Source organism: Lycium ferocissimum, chromosome 8 (genome assembly GCF_029784015.1).
Source record: "Lycium ferocissimum isolate CSIRO_LF1 chromosome 8, AGI_CSIRO_Lferr_CH_V1, whole genome shotgun sequence".
Classification (NCBI taxonomy): Eukaryota; Viridiplantae; Streptophyta; class Magnoliopsida; order Solanales; family Solanaceae; genus Lycium; species Lycium ferocissimum.
The window spans coordinates 36054137-36065983 of record NC_081349.1 but is presented as its reverse complement, the minus strand read 5'-3'; positions in this window follow the sequence as shown (position 1 = coordinate 36065983).

Genomic DNA, 11847 nt, shown 5'->3' with positions numbered 1-11847 from the left:
AAATTTTGAATCAGGAATCAAGAATGCATAATTAAGGCGAAAGTACAGAACTTATTCTTTCGGCAACCAAAACGATAGTAATAGATAATGCTCTTCTAAATAAAAGTAATTAAGTAGTTCCATACTCCACAAAAAACTAAACAACACATCAATATATCTACTTGTACATATATCGGCTGAATCACAAACTCAATATAAGGCCTGCATGATAAGTTTAAAATAAGATTTTTATACAGAGATATGGCGATTAAAACTTTTAAAAAAGATGTTAATGCCTTCACTTTTTATCAGGCGATGACAACGATTTTTTGGCCTACCCTGATTATAGGTTGAACTTTCATCGATTGCGTTAAGAAGTTGAGAAAGAAGACCTCCAAACTTGAAAGCCTTCATATGTCCCATTTCATCCTCGAAATCCGTCTTATCCCCACAAATTCATAAACAAACATGTATCTGAAACATGTTGGGCAACTTACCTGGGCAAACTGGAGCTTGGATGCCGGTGATAGATTTGAAGTGGCAAGGAAACCACAAGTGTGGAGGAAAAATTTGAAAGGGCCACTACGCCCAAGAACTTTGTTTAATGATATATATTTTATTTTAAGCGTGATAGTTATTGCCACAAAAACATTCTGTAAAGAATGGTTAATGCCATTAGATCCAAGTGTCGCGAAAACTGTGAGGCGTTATTTATTATTGGGCTAAGTTAGGATTCAGATAGCGTAATAATTGATTACAGAATATAATTAGCGGCAATTAAGTTGTTACCGCCAAATTAATTGCTTAAAAAAGCATATTTTGTTGTAGTGGGCCTTTGCACGTAATTTTAATAACTTTGGATTGCAGTTATCCGATTTTTTTTCCTTTATTTTGTAAGTATTGAAGTTGTGTTGTACAGTTATCTAAAAAATTTGCAAACATGGGTTTTTGCAGTTATTTTAATTTTTTAATTTGTTTAATTTGCTGGTACGCTCGTTTCCCTTTTTTATTTTTTCCCTTGTAGTTTTTAATTTTTTTTTTCCACTAGGCTTGTGAGTCTAGGGCTGATTTTATAAATTTTCTCAAGGCAAAACAAATAAAGAGTCTTTACAAATGTAGCCAAACTGGCTAATAAAAATGCAAGAATTAATCTAATGACCAACTTAAGACTTATATGATGTCCTAAATTGATACTACAAAGTGGAAAAACTAAATTAACTAAAAATTTGGGAAAAAAAACTGAGCAGTTTGTGATCTAGAGTTGACCAAAGAACTGCATTTTGCAATTCTATATGAATAAAGTAGTCATATAATACATAGCACCGCTCCATCCTATTCCATAGCTGCTCCTTTGAATTGTTAGAATTGATTATCTTTCCCAACTTTTTGTTTCTTGTAGTAGATCTTGCTATCCTTCCAAGCTGAGCATTAACATGTCCACACCAACCTGTTTCCTTTGCAACTATCAACAATTGGTGTCCCAAATTTGATTCCTTGATGCACCATCTAGCCAACCATATTGACTTGAATGTGAACAGCACCAGTGCACCTGTATCCTTAGAATACCTTTCTTGTAACCCCTTCCATCTGTAAACATTTGCCTAGCATAGCAGCTGGTGTATATCCAAGTTGAAGGTGTAAGTTGCAGTCTTTCTTGTGAAATTGATGTACCAAACCAGTGGTGAACCATTTTTGCATCACATCTTGTCCCAAAAAAATTAGGATCAGTGACACATTTAATGAGTTCACTCTTGAGCCATCTGTTGCTATGCTGCTTCCTTGCTTCTTTTGTTTGTCTTTGCACCAAATCATTTCTTGTATACCAGTTGTTGAGGCATGCTGAAGGCAACACCAGCAACCAAACAAGACTACTGGTATGCTTATGTTTCCATGTACCACAGGCTTCATTCAACCCAAAAATTAGCCTGCAAACCAAATAGAAACCTGCAGCAAACACCTTTGCACCAAGTTTTCAATAATACCCTTGATCCTGCTTCCAAAGAACAGTACAGTCTTTGTGCCAAATCTCTCACTTTGAATAACCAGTACCACATCATGTCAGAATCAGTGGAATTTAATGTCACTAGCCCAGTTGCTGTCTTATACCCCTTGAATAGCACCATACAAGTTGTCACCAAATCATTTCCTGTGCAAGGATCACTGAAACAGCTGAGAATGTCAATTGTGGACCATTTTTTGCAGTAAATCATTTCCATTATGAAGTAGATCATTAGTGTAAAAAACAGTAATAAAAATTCTGCTCCTAATGACCTTATTCTTCCATATTAAGGTTCCATATATCACCATAGTGAGAATGCAACCTGTAAACAGGAAAAATAAGTTAGTAGAAAAAATTACTACCCTACTCTCCTCCCATAGGACTTGAGTAAGATAGTACAGCCTCCTCCACTTCACATCACCAGAATCCAACATCAATATCTTTTCTGAGTTCTTATTCTCAAATAGGGGCATTGTGACTTGTCACTATTGAGAATTTTTCTTCCTTTTGAATCAAGTTCTGCAAAGGACTACACAGTAACTTCTTCATAATCAAGAGCATAATTTGCCAAATGATCAACCAACTGGTTACCCTCTCTCATAATGTGCTGAACCAGTACATTTGCATTATCAATGATATCCCATAACTCTTCTACCATAAATGCAATATTCCAAGGAGGCTTCCACAATCTGTCCAAAATATTCTTCAATACTAGAGAGTCAGTCTCTAATATGAAAGTATAAACATGATGTGCCAAGCAATACCTAGCAGCTTCAAGAAGTGCCATAGCCTCACTTTAAGTATTTGTACTATCCACCATTTCCTTTGCCCTTGCATACACCAATTCTCCTTAGAATCTCTCACACGAGTAATGCAAATGAGCTTCTCCCCGGGTTCCCCACAGTAGCACCATCAAGTGCTAGCACTTCAAGTATTCATCGGAGGTAAGTTCCACCAAACTTTAGTAACTTGTAACTTTGGAGTATAATTCTCTAATATTCTCGAAATTTCGGACCACCATAGAGCCTTTGTTTTTGGATACTGGTTTCCTCAACTTTACCAAATGTTGAATATTGGTAGGTTTGATATATGACCTGGCGATGGAAACCTTGTTCCTATGCTTATCCCCATTCCTCTTCTTCCATAATTCCCAAACAATAATAGAAGGAATAGTATAAAAATAGGTTTCATTCTGAGGCCCGTCCATGAGACCACCACTTCACAATCACTTGATGCAAATGCATCCATTCTATATTGATACCGGTAGTAGCACGAAATAAGACCATGTTCTACGAGCAAATTTCACATCTTAGAAAAATGTGAGGTACAAATTTCTTCCTTAGGTGATACACAACAAGAACACATAGATGGCATATGATATCCCCAACATCCAATGGCACTTTGAAATGCCACACTTTTGACATCAAAAATGATATTTTAAATGGCAACCCTTTCACCCATATCTTCTTTTGTAAACATCCCTTTTTTCCTTTGCTTCTCGATATACTCCCGTACGGACTTGACGATAAAATCTCCCTTAGTTTTAAGCATCCACCAAGGCTTGTCTAATTCATCCCCTCTGGCAGGTGGTTGAACATCATTCAATATATAATCAGCAAGATCTTCAAGCAAGTTATTTCTGATAGCAGGCTCATGCCACCTACCTTCTGTTACTACATCAGAAACATTATTAATTTTCTCATTGCAGTAAAAATCAGCAAGTGTAAGGAAATAGAGAGAATTTAAACAAATCCGGTTATCAAACCGAATTGAGACCCCATTTTAAGTCGCCACCATATTTTTGATGATCAATCAAATCTCTTGCTTAAGCATTTTCCTCCAAATATGTGAACCTTTCTTCCATGGCACCAAAATAGGATTGTTATTTCTTCAAATACTTATTGCTCATGAAAGAACTCCACAAAGATGGCTTGGTTCTAAAATTCCACTATAACTTAGCACACAAGGCCATGGACATGTCACTAAGCGATCTAAAACCCAAACCACCTTCATCACAAGGCAAGCAAACAGTATCCTATCCTGCCCAATGTCTATTCCGTTCACCAATTGTGTTGCTCCAACAAAACTGAGCAAATATTTTATGCAATTTCTCTATCACAAAGGACGGTGGATCAACAGCCCAGGATATCAAGTGCATTGGCATAGCACGTAACACATGTTTCAACAAAATGGCCTTCCACCAAATGACAACAACTTTCCTTTCCATCCCTGAAGTCTGTTTCTCACCTTAGTAATGAGCTCTGAGTAAAATGACATCTTACTTCTCGCATAATAAATAGGGCAACCCAGATACAAAGAAAGGAAATTCCTTTCTTGCAATGCCAGTAACTCTTTGTACCTTCTGAAACTCCTCCTCATCCACCCTATCATGCAAATAGACTGAACTTTTAGCCTTGTTTATCAATTGACCAGAAGCTTGTTCATATTCAGTCAAAACATTCATGATCAAACCCAGGGATATCTCACAAGCTGAAGAAAATATGATGGTATCATCTGCATAAGCTAAGTGATTAATTTTTGGACTCCACTTTGGAAGGCCAAATCCAGTAAACCACAAATTGTTATGCAATGCATATAAGCCCCTAGACAAAGACCTCTACAACAAGAATAAACAATGTAGGTGACAATGGATCACTTTGCTTGACACCCCTAGTAGAATGAAAGAATCCATGTGGCTGACCATTAATAAGAATGAAACAATCAGCTATTACCAACAATTTCATAAATCGGCCGATAAATTGCTCACAAAATCCCATTTTCCTCAGAACATTTGTAAGAAAAATCTATGACAACCTATCATAGCCCTTTGTCATGTCCAATTTCATCACAACATTAGGAACAATAGCATTGGCATTCTTTTTGCCTTTATTTGTTCTGAGTCTGATATCAGTGATTATTTCCTGAGTCAATAAGATGTTCTCCACAATGCCTCTACCCCTTAAAAATCCTGCTTGATTTTGTGAAATCAAATCAGGAAACAAAAGCACCATCCTCTTATGCGCCTTCTAGAGAACACTTTGTTCACAAAGTTACCCAAACTAATAGGCCTCATGTCACTAAAAGTCTGAACATCCTTCTTCTTTGGCAACAACACAAGATTAGTATGAGTAATGTACCTTGGCAATTCAAAACCTCTAAAGACGTCCCAAACCATGTTGAAAATATCTTCACCAACAATATCCCGATGTTTGGAAAAACGAGCCCGTAAAACCATCGGGACCACACTCGCACTTGCACTATTTAAACCAAAAACAGCTTTCACCCTCTTTCTTAGTAGGAGGCGCAATCGATTATTGATTACGCTCATTACTAATCATGGAAGGAACATGTTTCAAGATATCAAAGCGTGTAGGAACCACGAAGTTTCATGAAATTGTGCCGAAAAATCCAATGACCTCCTTGCAATCTTATCCTCATTGTTAAGCCATTGCCGAGAATTCCGTGTTCTTTTCAACCGCAACATTTTTCTTCTCGCCTTTCACGAGCATGGAAGAATTTGGAATTCTTGTCACCATTTTGAAACCAAGACATTCCAGCTTTTTTCTTCCGAAACTCCTCCTCAAATACAATACTCTAGTAAGTTCAGCTTGCACTTTCATGAGTTTCTCCCTGTTGGCATAAGAGGGATTTGACTCAAAAAGTGCTTAAGCGTAGCTTTAATAACTTCGAAGGTTAGTGATCTGTGAAAAGATATCACCATAAGTGGACTTGCTTCATTGGGATAAGGCATGTTTCATTTTCTTCAGCTTCACATTAAAAGTCATGAAAGAATTAGCAACCACATCAGTCTTATCACGCCCTGACGTCCATGACGGGCACCCGGAGCTACCCTATCGAGCACCACCTAACTCACTTGTCATCACATTCAATTTGAACATACACCGTTCTCATCATAAAACTCATTGCGAGACAGCCTTCATTTACTTCCCAAACATATATATATATATATATATATATATATACACATACGCCCACAAGGCTACAAAATGATGTATAGAACATGCACTAATAGGATCATGAGACATCTACGACCCACACACATATATCTACGAGCCTCTACTAGAATACAAGAATCATAAGGACGGACAAGACCACCGCCATGCCTCAAATATGTACACAAAAATATACCAACAAGCGAACTCCGGAGAAGTAGAGTGCTCTGCTCAAGACTACCGATAGAGCTCCTGGTATCCGGTTCGTCTCTGTCTCTGCCCGCAGCATGAACACGAGCGTCCATAAAAGGAAGGACGTCGCACGAATAATGTACTGAGTATGTAAGGCATGAACCATAATATAGTAAAGCAATAAGGAAACATGAGGGAAAGAGATAACCTGTATATCAAACTGCCTCTTAAGGCGAATACCATACATGCTTAGCCTTTTAAGAAAACTTTTTTCATGCATACATAACATAATATCATCACTAGCCCTCGTCCGGGCCTCCCGCGTCCTGGGTAATCATCTCACGCCGCCCACTAGCGGTGACTGCCCAGCCAAATAGGCACGATGTAACTATCATCATCCATAAGCCGCCCACCGAAGTGGTGACCATCCACACACTTGATTCTCTTGATTCTTGGTGTTCAATCTTTGATTTCTCTTGGATTTGTGTTGATATGGTGAGTTAATGGAAGCTTTGAGAGGATTTAGGGCTTTATTTTTGGTGAAAATGAGGTCTAAATCGTGGGAAGCCTCTATTTATAGGCTTAGGAAAATTTTCCACTGACTTCAATTTTCTGAAAATTTCAGGGAAAGTACGGGTACTATTCATCCCGTACTTTGAAGTACGGGTTACTGTTCATCAGTACTTTCAAAGTACGGGTTACTATTCATTAGAGGTAAAAAAAAAATTCCAACTTTCTCGAATTTTTTGCAAAGTACGCGCCAGAAATGCGAGATGTACTTTATTGTACGGGCCGTACTTTCCTCCGTACTTCACGGAAATGCGATCCGATTGCCTGCATTGGAAAGAAGACTCGTTGAACCTCGAATTTTCGTAGGTTATGGGTTCCATAACTCCTTATATTCTAGAGATATGCTCCTCTCAAGTTGGACCAAAATTTCATCCAAAATTTCAAGTTTTTTCAAATTTTCAACGAACCTAATTTCTTCGATTCACTTGATCCCGAAACCCTTAAATACTTGTCTAACACTTATCAAAAGTCTTTCTTGACCTTATAGGGGTATCATAGCCTCTCTGAACTCACATTACTTTGCTTACGACGACGCGAAAATTCACGAGGTGTAACAAGTCTCCCAATTTTCTTTCACAATATCAATAAAAATATCATGCTTAGTCCAAAAATTTAAGAATTTGAACGATTTCTTAAATTACTGGACCTCTTGTTTGCATTCAAGCAGTAAAAGAGAGTGATCTGAGCCAAACTTGATCAAACGAGTGATTTCTAAGCCTGGAAATAACTGCTGGAACTCAAAGTTACCCAAACACCTATCCAGCCTCTTAAATACACAATCATCTGCCCCTCTCCCATCCACCATGTAAAAACACTTCCCTTATACCCCAAATCGGTAAGATTACATGTTTGAATACAATGCCTGAAATCTTCAACTTCATTTCAGAGATACAGGTAGGCCACCATACTTCTCCTTCTCATCAGTGATGACATTAAGGTCACCCCCAACTAACCATGGAATTGTCAAATCAGAAGCAAGATTATACAGAGAATCCCGGAGTTTAATTCTTTCAATCCTATCACACTTAGCATAAACCAAGGAGACAACAATCTCCATATCTATATCCCGAATAATAACTTCGGTGTAAGGCTGGACGTTGTCCATCAAGACTCTTACTTCAGACTCTCCATCAACAAAGGCCCAAATTTTGCCAGAAACATTGCAAATAGCAGTCTCTAGCCCCAACCTTCTTCTGTAATTTTCCATCTTATAAGCTTGTTGAAATGGCTCCATCAAACCTATAAGAAAGAATCAGTGTTGTGTATGCATTGTCAAGAGCCTTTTAAAAGCCTTTTTAGTATTAACTGATCTAATATTCCAAATTAGTGCGTTCATCATCACTACACTTAGGGTTTAGATGCAGTTCTCCTTATATGCACCCCTGTAGTTTGAGATGTTGTATTTTCCTTGTAAGTTTTCCTTCTTCTGCCAACTACTTTTTCCACCTGCTTAGGGGATAAATCACCCTCCCTTGCTGCATTAAGAAAATTTTGGGAAGTGGATTCTTCATCCGTATCAATTCTTGGCTCAGATTCACTAGCAACTGCCATCTGCATAGAGTTTGGGACGGTTACTAGACTTTGCTTCTTTGTAAAGGATTTGGGAGCATGTTGAACCATTTGATTCCGGTTCACACCAGCATTACCTTTACTTGCTTACTGCATATTTTGATCACCTAATTTCCCCTGAACACTTGCACTGTCTTTTTTTGAAACAAATGCAGTATTCTCCTAGTGTTGCTATTTGCAAGCCCTTGATTCTGAATTCACTGCATCTAGCTTAACAGTGTCCTTATCAATTCCTTGACTGCTTCCTTCCACTGAATTACCCATACTCTTTGGTTGCTGTATTTTTGAGGTCACCTGATTACCACCTGATTTAATATTTGGAGCACTGGCCTTGACTGGTTGTTGTGGCACCCTTGCATCCACCAGTTGCCTGTTCTCTTGTATACTTGCTTCATCATGCACCACTTCTATCAACCTAGTAGTAGAATCCTCCACCATATTGCCAACTGCATCATGCTCTTTCTCTTTACTTGAAGTTGTTGTATCTTTAACCAAGTTAGAAACATAAGATAGTTTCCTTGCACTGCTCCTAATTTCCTGTACTTGGATAGCTGCATTCATCTCATTTGCAATCATTTGCTGTTGTGCATGACTGATTTCCTCTAAAGCTGCAGTGATTTTATTGACTTCTTGACTTTTCACTTCTTGACTACTTGCAACACTCACACCAGGTTAAGTGACATCTACCTTCAGGTTATGCATTGCATTAAAAGCTACAGTTTCAATGTGTACAGCCTCAGCATCATCTGTACCTTTACCAAACATGGCTTGAACTTCTTGAGAGGAAGTTATTGAATCAGGAGACTGTTCACCAATTGCTCTATCTCCTGGAATCTCTCCTTGTTCAATATTTTCTCCACCTGTTCACTCCACAACCTCCTCTCACCACTAGTACAATTATCATTCGCAAAGGTAGTGGATTCTTCACAAACTTTATTGGTAAGCACCACAGCCTCAACCGATTTAAATGAACTAGCTACCCACTGCTTTGTCTGAATAGGGGAATTCCTCTTCCTATTAGGAGTGCATATTTTTGCATTCATATTCAAATGCTTCTCAACACCATCACAAGCACTGGTACTTCTGGATCATGGTCGGTCACAGGAATTGGTAGAGTCACCAATTGTTTTCTTGATTCTTCCCCACTAAGAGGTATAGCAGCATAATCTGTATCTGCTGCAACCATCTGCTTGCCTGGGTCCACTTTAAATACCTTACCAACCTCTTCATGCTCATTCTCAATCCCACTTAATGCAACAAATTTATTAGCAACTTGTACAGCAATAGAATTAACTGTAGTTAGTTGTTTCCCTGAGTTCTTTCCACTATCCTCTTTGATTGATGGCACTGCCAGTGGTTGTTGGTTTTTTCCATTATCATGCATCTGCTGCTTTCCCTTGTTCTTCTGCCTTCTGTATAAATCTTTGACATTGCCAATGACCTTACCACTTTCAAGGACCTTGATAACATGATTTTGATTTCTAGAATTTGCATGATGAAAATTCGACTACTTAGCTTTATTTTTAACTTTGCCTGGATCCTGCTCATGTGCATGCCTAGTGTTTGCATGGCTAGATTTTGACGTTTGCCTTCTTTGACTGGTTCCTTGCTATTGTCAGGGTTATGAATTTGCTTCCCCCTATCACCAACATCTTCATCACCATCTTCTTCAGCCTCCTCCTCATGCTTCAAATCAGGATGAATTTTCCAACATCATTCTTCATCATGCTCTTACAAACAACATTCTTTACAGTACTTGGGCATAAATTCATAGTGGATCTTTACCCACTTTGACTTAATCTCACTGGTTTTCACATTAACAGCTTGAATTTGAACCCTTTTGGGATGCTCAGCCAACAAGTCAACTTCAACCTTAACACGAGCCCAACTTGGCCTGGTTTTATTTTTGGTTGCAACATCCAAGCATAATGGTTTTCCCACAGCTGATGCCATAGAAAATAACTGCGACTGACCAAAATAATTTGGTGCTAGTGTAGGAAACGAAATCCATGCAATGGCAATAGAAGTTTCTTCCTCAGGATTAAGCCAAGGATCCCACTTCAAAGTTCTCATAGGATAATACCAATTACTTTCTTTAATCCAAAAAGCAGGTTTTGATAAAAGGGTTACATATTACACCTTATCAAAACATGTGTATTACATAATAATCCAATGGTTGCATTACTTTTCAATTCACATTGCGTAGGAATCAAAGTACGTACTGCGTGCATGTATGGCAATCCATAACTGAACTTTCCAACAACTGCGTATTGGAGATTCTCTTAAATTATCATTCTATCTATCTCCTCCATGCTATATTGAATTTTTGGCTTTCCATGATGGTACATGATAGGCTTCAATGGGATTGGTGGTAAATTAAGTGTTGTTCCACTGTTCGAAGAAGAATTAGTAGCGTTTTGGTCATTACTTGCATTAAGAGTCGCTGGCTGCAATAATTTGGAGAAATCGAGTGGGGGGGTTGTGTTGGGGGGGGGGGGGGGGGGGCAACCTCAGTGGGAGGAAGTATTTTACTCCTTGAAGTTTTTATTTAATTTTTTTTTAAAAAAATTATTACATAGGGGATAGGGGAAGGGGAAATGGGAAGGGGATTAAAATGTGGGGATTCAAACCTCACCAACAAGGTGAGAGTTCAGTAAATAACCAATCGAGCTACTAGATCCCTACCAGTTTTTATTTAATTGTTGCATTGTTTTATTTTATTTATTGTGTATTTTTAAGTTCAGATTTTTTTTTTGTGGTGATGACACTTGTCATCCTGTCAAGCTTTTGTCTTTCCTATTCTATATAGATAGATATAAGAAGAAGAAAAAAAAAGGGAGAAAACACATAAACTTAGAAATATAAGGACAAATGCATGATTAAAAGATATTCAAGGAGTGAGGAAGTACCGAGTAGGATTGTTAAAATTTGATATACAACAGCCATCCAAAACTTTAAAAAGTTATATTTTTTGATAATTTTCTACGATATACCCCCCCCCCCCCCCCTTTCTATATTTGGTATTAGAGCCAAAAGATTTTTGGACCATATTTCTATGAGACAACATAGCTTTACTAAATATATAAGATTTCATTATCTTATTACACATCTTACTCGTCAAAAACTCAAAAGTACTAGAAAAAATAAAAAATTACTAATAGAGTACGTTAATTATTTAGAAACAACCAATCTTGTAGAATTAGAAAATAATATAGACGCTTTAAATTTTATGAATTACCTTCTTTGGGAGATATACAGTGCAACAGAAGAGATACATAGAGGAAAAGAATATATAAGATTTATAAAAGAGAATGTGAGTTTTATTCCCTTAGGATAATATATGCAGGATCACTATCTAGAAGTAAAAGACGAATTAAATAGATTATACCCAGAATATAGTAGATAAGTAACTCTAAAATTAATCAACAAAGTCTACAAGAATTAATAGATATAATATCAGGATTAGAGTATAGATTATTAGGATATATAAAATCTAGAAGATCCTCTAAGAAGCAAACACCAAAACGCTTTAAGCCTTATTAAACGTCCCTATATGAAACAACATCCTTTGACTAAACAAATAGC